Source organism: Pinus tabuliformis, chromosome 1_2 (genome assembly GCF_031772625.1).
Source record: "Pinus tabuliformis cultivar Carrire ecotype Pingquan chromosome 1_2, CPIR1, whole genome shotgun sequence".
NCBI classification, from domain to species: domain Eukaryota; kingdom Viridiplantae; phylum Streptophyta; class Pinopsida; order Pinales; family Pinaceae; genus Pinus; species Pinus tabuliformis.
Genome location: NC_142298.1, coordinates 173,928,152 through 173,938,097, shown reverse-complemented (window position 1 = coordinate 173,938,097; position 9,946 = coordinate 173,928,152). Strand labels below are relative to the sequence as shown.

The window sequence follows — 9,946 nt, the reverse complement described above, 5'->3', positions numbered from 1 at the left end:
ATGATATCATTTACTAAGGAAAAAGAATCATGGGATATGGATACAACAGAGAAAATAGAGGCCTCTAAACAGAAGAAGGAGCAAGGAAATTCTCTGTTCAAGGTTGGAAAGTACCAGCGAGCTGCAAAGAAATATGAGAAGGCTGCAAAATATATTGAGCACAACAGTTCCTTTAGTGCTGAGGAGAAAAATCAATCAAAGGTTTTGAAAGTATTGTGTAACCTGAATCATGCAACATGCTGTCTTAAATTGAATGACTTCAAGAAAGCAGTTAAACTATGTTCAAAGGTGTTAGAGTTTGAATCACAAAATATGAAGAGGCTCAAGACAGTCGAATTTCGGAATTTAAACTGTGTTTTTGTGATTACACAGCAGTTTCGTAGCGCGGTACGAAACTGCTGTAGCTGCATAATTAAACTCAGTCGACCAATTTTGGGTAATCAAGGGGAAATATTTTTGAAAAGGAATCTCTTCAAAGTATCATTTAAAGGGTGTCAACATTCAGCAAGAGCAAAACAAGTGGGAAAAACATATATATAAACTCTAAACCATTTGTTATAAAATGATCACAGTTGCTATGGTTCATGATATTTCAAACAGCTTTGAAGAGGTTTTGTCTTCACACATGGGAACGGTCTACAACACATAAAGAACGTGGCACTCCAACACATTTTTGTGTAATCAAAGAAGAACAACATGATTAATTGGTTTCGAATATCCTTGAGGAAACCAAAAGCATAAAAACAGGGGCAATTTCCTACTTTCCAGCAGCAGTTCAGAAATGTGACATTAAGGGCCGGCAAGCAGCTTCAAACATCCATCAAAGTTAAACTGAAGGGAACCATTTGTCAGAGAACGAGTTTTTATTGTAATAAATGCTATTATCAGCATGATGTGGAGTTAGACTCCTAATTGTCTTAGGTTTCTAAAAACTTCCAGTTAGCAGTTGTTGTATTTAATAGTTATTTAAAGTTTGAATAGGTGTCATAGCAAGCAGAATTCGAGTTCCCCTCATGCTGGAGGAGGAATCTCAGCCTTGTAAAGAATTCTATATATAGGAGAAAGAGAAATGTACTTGGGGTTGGAAATTGATTGAGAAAAGCTCTGATATTTGGCTTTATGTAAAAGACTCTGTTTTCTAGTAATATAGTATTGGCTTTGCTTCTCAGGAATCATAAGGAATTCAATGTGATGAATGTCTTGTGTTGTCTTTTCCTATTATCTACAGGGTTATGAATGTATGATTACTTAGAAATCACTAATAGTGATCTAATTTCCTTCATATATTTGTAAACTGTGCTGGACTTCTATGTGTTTGGTGTGTTCTACATATGTTGGATTCTGAATGCCATGACTTCTATGCAAAGCTAACCTTATTGTCACTACTGAAGCATATCTGACTCCATAAGCCCAATGGATACTTTCTAACTATGTTTCAACCTCTTATACTTGTTCATTTCGTTTCATAGAGTTAGCCATATTATTCATTATCCAAATCTTTAATCTTGTGAGAGAGCCCTCTCAGGTTGAGGAGGCTAAGCCTCAACCTAAAGTAAATTTGAAAGAGTTACTTAAAGTCGACCTGATCAGCAGCCTTTCAAGGTCTAGTTTTGAGATAACATAATGTATCGAGATACTAAACCTAGGTCATGCCAAAAGTGCATTTCTCCAAATTGGCACATAGCTTATGTTGGCGCAATGTTTGGAGAACCTATCAGATGTGGTGGAGGTGCTCTTCCCAACTTTGGTTGAAGATCAAGATGTCATCCAAGTATACCACTACAAATGACTTGGTGAATGGCCACATGATGTCATCCATCAGCCTTATAAAGGTTGCAGGAGCATTCATCAACCCGAAAGACATAACCAACCATTCGAAAAGGCCCTCCTTGGCTTTGAAGGCAGTCTTCCACACACTGGATGGTACGATTAGTACCTGGCGATATCCTGATTTCAAGTTGATCTCGCTGAAATATTTTGCCCCCTTCAGTTGGTCCAAAAGTTCATTAATCCATGGGATCTGGTACCTATTCTGGATAGTGATCTTGTTCAATGCCCGATAGTCAATACAGAGTCTCCAAGTCCCATATTTCTTCTATAATAACACGATCGATCTCCCACAGGGCGATGAACTTGGACGGAGAAAACATAGTCTTTTACATAAAGCCAAATATCAGAGCTTTTCTCAATCAATTTCCAACCCCAAGTACATTTCTCTTTCTCCTATATATAGAATTCTTTACAAGGCTGAGATTCCTCCTCCAGCATGAGGGGAACTCGAATTCTGCTTGCTATGACACCTATTCAAACTTTAAATAACTATTAAATACAACAACTGCTAACTGGAAGTTTTTAGAAACCTAAGACAATTAGGAGTCTAACTCCACATCATGCTGATAATAGCATTTATTACAATAAAAACTCGTTCTCTGACAAATGGTTCCCTTCAGTTTAACTTTGATGGATGTTTGAAGCTGCTTGCCGGCCCTTAATGTCACATTTCTGAACTGCTGCTGGAAAGTAGGAAATTGCCCCTGTTTTTATGCTTTTGGTTTCCTCAAGGATATTCGAAACCAATTAATCATGTTGTTCTTCTTTGATTACACAAAAATGTGTTGGAGTGCCACGTTCTTTATGTGTTGTAGACCGTTCCCATGTGTGAAGACAAAACCTCTTCAAAGCTGTTTGAAATATCATGAACCATAGCAACTGTGATCATTTTATAACAAATGGTTTAGAGTTTATATATATGTTTTTCCCACTTGTTTTGCTCTTGCTGAATGTTGACACCCTTTAAATGATACTTTGAAGAGATTCCTTTTCAAAAATATTTCCCCTTGATTACCCAAAATTGGTTGACTGAGTTTAATTATGCAGCTACAGCAGTTTCGTACCGCGCTACGAAACTGCTGTGTAATCACAAAAACACAGTTTAAATTCCGAAATTCGACTGTCTTGAGCCTCTTAATATTTTGTGATTCAAACTCTAACACCTTTGAACATAGTTTAACTACTTTCTTGAAGTCATTCAATTTAAGACAGCATGTTGCATGATTCAGGTTACACAATACTTTCAAAACCTTTGATTGATTTTTCTCCTCAGCACTAAAGGAACTGTTGTGCTCAATATATTTTGCAGCCTTCTCATATTTCTTTGCAGCTCGCTGGTACTTTCCAACCTTGAACAGAGAATTTCCTTGCTCATTCTTCTGTTTAGAGGCCTCTATTTTCTCTGTTGTATCCATATCCCATGATTCTTTTTCCTTAGTAAATGATATCATTTACACCTCATAGATGAGAGTTGAATTTGGTGGAATTATAGCTAGATCTCTCTGGTTTTCAATATTTCCAAAACCATATTCAGGTCCTATTGTAGTCAGGGCAATCTCCCCTGTCTTCATGGTTTCCACTCCCTTATCAAGACCAGCAATGACTTGTCCTTCATCAACTACAAATTGGAAAGGCTCCTCGCCTTCATATCCCTTCTTCTGAAAGATTGTGCCATCTTGCAGCTTAGCAGTATACCTGATCTACACTACCATCCCGTCACTTGGTTTATCATACCCATCAGCGTCCTTTAGGATTTTCTTGATAGCCTTTTTATCTGCAGTTACTTCTTTAACAATTTTAAATGAAACTAATTCCAAACTTGTAGTGATAGTAGCATTTGGATGAATCGCAGCAAACCCCTCTTTAGCATCCTTACCCTGCTCAACAAAGGCACATGTAGGTTGTATGGTGAGAATCACACTTTCTCCTCTCTTCATCTAACTTCTATCTACTAGGATACGCCAAAACTTCATCTTAGTGCTTAGAAATGGATAAATCTGACTTTGCAAGTACCATTTCAATTAAATCAATTGAGCATTGAAAAAAATGGCCATTCTCTGTACATGGCTTCTAAGTCTTCTTTGTATCCCTTTGCACAGGCTGCTTCGAGGCCCGCTCCAACACCAAGCCATGCAGGTAAAACAAATCTGGTTTGTTTCCATGCCAATATCCAAGGAATTGCACGGAGCTGCCCAATCTCAGAAGACTTTTTCCTCATTGTTGGACGACTTCCAATATTTAGATTACCAAGCTCTGCTTCAGGAGTGTCCTCATGGAAGTACTCTAAAAATTGTTCATTTTCATAAACAGTGCTTCTATAATATTGTCGACTGATTTCTTATATCTTTTCCATTACCCCTCGCCAATTCATACTACGAGGAAGATCTGGGGGATGTAAACTTGCAAGCAAAACAACAATTGTGTAGATTTCTAGTTGTGGCACTGCTGTTTGTGCCAAGCCAAACTTTGCCTGGACCATTTCTCCCTGCTCTATCGATCAGAGAGTTCCCATGACAGAACCAGGTGGTTGAGATTGAATGGCAAGATATGTAGGTCCACCAGCACGCCCAATACTTCCTCCACGGCTATGGAATAGGGTAACTTTAATGCCAAATTCTTTACAAGTAGCTACAACATCTCCCTGTGCTTTATATAATTCCCATGCAGCAGTGAAATGCCCTGCATCTTTTCCTGAATCAGAATAACCAACCATAACCTTCTGGTGTCCATTATCATTTCCAATAATATGGTTTCGATACCAATCTATCGATAATGAAAATATTGTAGCCAGTTTCAGGTATCATGCAGCTGACTGAAAAAATATTGATCATCCACAAAACTGTAGTGCAATAAGATAAAACTGCCCAGAATAAACATACACATCTTCCCAAATGAAATATGTGATCAACTAGCAGAAGAAAAGCATCGGGTATTGAATGAGATGTAAACCAACTCAATTCAGTCCAGAAATCATAAATTAAGACCAAGAGATAGGCGAAGTGTATAAGCTGACAACTGTTGATGTAAACATAACGGATTTTGATGGATATGACAGCTGGGTGAGATTGGCTATGGATCCGAACAAATCCTTGATTTCGTAGCGCAGCCAGTGCAAAATGTGGGTGTTGTGCTATGAAAACACCTAAATAAAGTTTATGCGCTACGAAAACTCCTAAACAGTTTCGTAATCACATAAGAACCTTCGAACAAAGCTGATACATGGAAACTATGTGAGTTATGAGACCAGTGATGAATAAGAATGGATAGTTGACCTTTATTTAGCCATCCCACCAAGACTCCTAGGACTTAGACACTAAAGCAAACAAAAAGTTAAACCTAGACTAGCACCTAACCTTTATAATCAAACTGATGTGAACAATTAGGAAATTGTTTCTTAAGTGATAACAGTGGCTCCACTTGGGATAGTGTGCTCCTATAGTACACTAAGAACTCACAGGTCCAGTGATTCATCCTTTATGATAAAAGACATTTGCTTGACAAGCATCCCCTTCAAGCTTCTTGGGCCTTCACCTTGGGCTTGAGCTCAATGATCACTCTAGGAGAAAGAAATCTATATCTACTGAAAAATGCTCAGTCAACCTTGATCTTATTTGCATTTTCCTACCTACCTACCCTATCAATTTCAAACTTCTTTCAGCTCAATCAATGTGAAATTTCCAATGTAGCCAATCATTTGTCTTATCTGATATTTGAATTTTTTGATTGAATTGGAGTTCAGAGCAACTATGATATTGTGATGACCACTGCCACTGAAATTGCCTCTGATTTTCATAGAAAAACTGAAACACTGGAGAGTAAAACTCTTCCATGTATTTAGCTATAGGATCCCAGAATACATGATCAACTTGATGATTCTCATAACTTTCTGGTTGTACAAACTGATCTTCAATAACAGTGTACTCTTCCTCAATCACGAAAGAGAAAGGAAGCAGCACCCTCTCCTTGTGTTCTACCATAGAAATCTTTTGAAAAGAATGATCATAACCATGAAGACTGTATGATTGAATTTGACCTTGTAAACCTTCAATGTCTTTCTCAATGTCCTTAGCAACTTCATCCAAAAATTTCATCTTTTCTTCTGTCTTGCACTCAAATGCTTTTAGATACGAGGACAAGGACAAAGAAAAATTTTCATCTATTTCTTCATTAATATGATCATCATTCCATTGTTTGAAACCTTGAATTGAAGGAGAGTTTGCCACCAAATCTGATCTATCTATCCATTCCTCCAAAAACATAAACCAAAAGTCTTCAAATGACTTAATAGATTTGGCAGGAAAGCTTTCAATCCAATGTTTACATTTCCCTTGAAATGAATCATAGAACAACATAATGCAAACATCCTCATGTTTCACTCTAAGAAGCTCAGTAAAATCACAAAAATCTGATATATGCTTCAAAGTTAAACTCAAATATTCTCCATTGAATTTGGGACCATTCCTTAGAAAATATGTATCCTTGGGAAAATGATTTGGGAAACCATGAATTCCTGAAAAATTTATGCATGCATACCTTGAAATAAGAATGGTAGGATCTAAGTTCTTCATAACTCCAGTGGAATCACCATGAATCTATGAATTTTTAATTCTTCAACAATGGAGTTGCCAAGGTAGTTTGCAACCTCGAAAGATTTCTGAGCTCTTGCTACCTTTAGAAGTTTAGCTTCTTGATTTCGGGAATGATTAATCTTCAGACTACCAGCAGACGCACCAAAATGTTATCTCAAAACTAGTCCCTGACAGGCTGCTGATCAGGTAGACTTTAAGTAACTCTTTCAAACCTACTTTAGGCTGAGGCTTAGCCTCCTCAACCTGAGAGGGCTCTCTCACAAGATTAAAGATTTGGATAATGAATAAGATGGCTAACTCTATGAAATGAAATGAACAAGTATAAGAGGTTGAAACATAGTTAGAAAGTATCCATTGGGCTTATGGAGTCAGATATGCTTCAGTAGTGACAGTAAGGTTAGCTTTGCATAGAAGTCAGGGAATTCAGAATCCAACATATATAGAACACACCAAACACATAGAAGTCCAGCACAGTTTACAAATATATGAAGGAAATTAGAGCACTGTTAGTGATTTCTAAGTAATCATACATTCATAACCCTATAGATAATAGGAAAATACAACACAAGACATTCATCACATCGAATTCCTTCTGATTCCTGAGAAGCAAAGCCAATAATGTATTACTAGAAAACAGAGTCTTTTACATAAAGCCAAATATCAGAGCTTTTCTCAATCAATTTCCAACCCCAAGTACATTTCTCTTTCTCCTATATATAGAATTCTTTACACGGCTAAGATTCCTCCTCCAGCATGAGGGGAACTCGAATTCTGCTTGCTATGACACCTATTCAAACTTTAACTAACTATTAAATACAACAACTGCTAACTAGAAGTTTTTAGAAACCTAAGACAATTAGGAGTCTAACTCCACATCATGTTAATAATAGCATTTATTACAATAAAAAATCGTTCTCTGACAAGTGGTTCCCTTCAGTTTAACTTTGATGGATGTTTGAAGCTGCTTGCTGGCCCTTAATGTCACATTTCTCAACTGCTGCTGGAAAGTAGGAAATTGCCCCTGTTTTTCTGCTTTTGGTTTCCTCAAGGATATTTGAAACCAATTAATCATGTTGTTCTTCTTTGATTACACAAAAATGTGTTGGAGTGCCACGTTCTTTATGTGCTGTAGACCGTTCCCATGTGTGAAGACAAAACCTCTTCAAAGCTGTTTGAAATATCATGAACCATAGTAACTGTGATCATTTTATAACAAATGGTTTAGAGTTTATATATATGTTTTTCCCACTTGTTTTGCTCTTGCTGAATGTTGACACCCTTTAAATGATCCTTTGAAGAGATTCCTTTTCAAAAATATTTCCCCTTGATTACCCAAAATTGGTCGAGTGAGTTTAATTATGCAGCTACAGCAGTTTCGTACCGCGCTACGAAACTGCTGTGTAATCACAAAAACACAGTTTAAATACCGAAATTCGACTGTCTTGAGCCTCTTCATATTTTGTGATTCAAACTCTAACACCTTTGAACATAGTTTAACTGATTTATTGAAGTCTTTCAATTTAAGACAACATGTTGCATGATTCAGGTTACACAATACTTTCAAAAACTTTGATTGCTTTTTCTCCTCAGCACTGAAGGAATTGTCATGCTCAATATATTTTGCAGCCTTCTCATATTTCGTTGCAGCTCGCTGGTACTTTCCAACCTTGAACAGAGAATTTCCTTGCTCCTTCTTCTGTTTAGAGGCCTCTATTTTCTCTTTAGTATCCATATCCCACGATTATTTTTCCTTAGTAAATGATATCATTTCCATCTCATAGATGAGAGTTGAATTTGGTGGAATTACAGCCAGATCTCTTTGGTTTTCAATATTTCCAAAACCATATTTAGGTCCTATTGTAATCAAGGCAATCTCCCCTATCTTCATGGTTTCCACTGCCTTATCAAGACCAGCAATGACATGTCCTTCATCAACTACAAATTGGAAAGGCTCCTCGTCTTCATATCCCTTCTTCTGAAAGATTGTGCCATCTTGCAGCTTAGCAGTATACCTGATCTGCACTACCGTCCCGTCACTTGGTTTATCATACCCATCAGCTTCCTTTAGGATTTTCTTGATAACCTTTTTATCTGTCGTTACTTCTTTAACAACTTTAAATGAAACTAATTCCAAACTCGTAGTGATAGTAGCATTTGGAGGAATCGCAACAAACCCCTCTTCAGCATCCTTACCCTACTCACCAAAGGCATATGTAGGTTGTATGGTGAGAATCACACTTTCTCCTCTCTTCATCTAACTTCTGTCTACTAGGATACACCAAAACTTCATCATAGTGCTTAGCAATGGATAAATCTGACTTTGCAAGTACCATTTCAATTAAATCAACTATGCATTGAAAAAAATGGCCATTCTCTGTACATGGCTTCTAAGTCTTCTTTGTATCCCTTTGCATAGGCTGCTTCGAGGCCCGCTCCAACACCAAGCCATGTAGGTAAAACAAATCTAGTTTGTGTCCATGCCAATATCCAAGGAATTGCACGGAGCTGCCCAATCTCAAAAGACTTTTTCCTCATTGTTGGACGACTTCCAATATTTAGATTACCAAGCTCTGCTTCAGGAGTGTCCTCACAGAAGTACTCTAAAAACTGTTCATTTTCATAAACAGTGCTTCTATAATATTGTTGACTGATTTCTGATATCTTTTCCATTACTCGTCGCTAATTCATACTACGAGGAAGATCTAGGGGATGTAAAGTTGCAAGCAAAACAACAGTTGTGTAGATTTCTAGTTGTCGCACTGCCGTTTGTGTGAAGCCAAACTTTGCCTAGGCCATTTCTCCTTGCTCTGTCAATCGGAGAGTTCCCATGACAGAACCAGGCGGTTGAGAGTGAAGGGCAAGATATGTAGGTCCACCACCACTCCCAATACTTCCTCCACGGCTATGGAATAGGGTAACTTTAATGCCAAATTCTTTACAAGCAGCTACAACATCTCCCTGTGCTTTATATAATTCCCATGCAGTAGTGAAATGCCCTGCATCTTTTCCTGAATTAGAATAACCAACCATAACCTTCTGGTGTCCATTATCATTTCCAATAATATGGTTTCGATACCAATCTATTGATAATGAAAATATTGTAGCCAGTTTTAGGTATCATGTAGCTGACTGAGAATATTGATCATCCACAAAACTGTAGTGCAATAAGATAAAACCGCCCAGAATAAACATACACTTCTTCCCAAATGAAATCTGTGATCAACTAGCAGAAGAAAAGCATCGGGTTTTGAATGAGATGTAAACCAACTCAATTCAGTGCAGAAATCATAAATTAAGACCAAGAGATAGGCGAAGTGTATAAGCTAACAACTGTTGATGTAAACATAACGGATTTTGATGGATATGACAACTGGGTGAGATTGGCTATGGATCCGAACAAATCCTCGATTTCGTAGCACAGCCAGTGCAAAATGTGGGTTTTGCGCTACGAAAACACCTAAATAGAGTTTATGCGCTACGAAAACTCCTAAACAGTTTCGTAACACATAAGAACCTTCGAACAAAGT

The 9,946-nt window shown here is 37.5% G+C and overlaps 3 pseudogenes; all 3 read right to left on the bottom strand.

Annotated features, from left to right (window-relative positions):
- Positions 1-2,063: 2,063 nt before the first annotated feature.
- LOC149205045 (peptidyl-prolyl cis-trans isomerase FKBP62 pseudogene) lies at positions 2,064-8,613 on the bottom strand (annotated as a pseudogene).
- LOC149205046 (phosphoenolpyruvate carboxylase 4 pseudogene) lies at positions 3,775-4,598 on the bottom strand (annotated as a pseudogene).
- Positions 8,614-8,617: 4 nt separating the features above from the next.
- LOC149205044 (phosphoenolpyruvate carboxylase 4 pseudogene) lies at positions 8,618-9,503 on the bottom strand (annotated as a pseudogene).
- Positions 9,504-9,946: the final 443 nt, after the last annotated feature.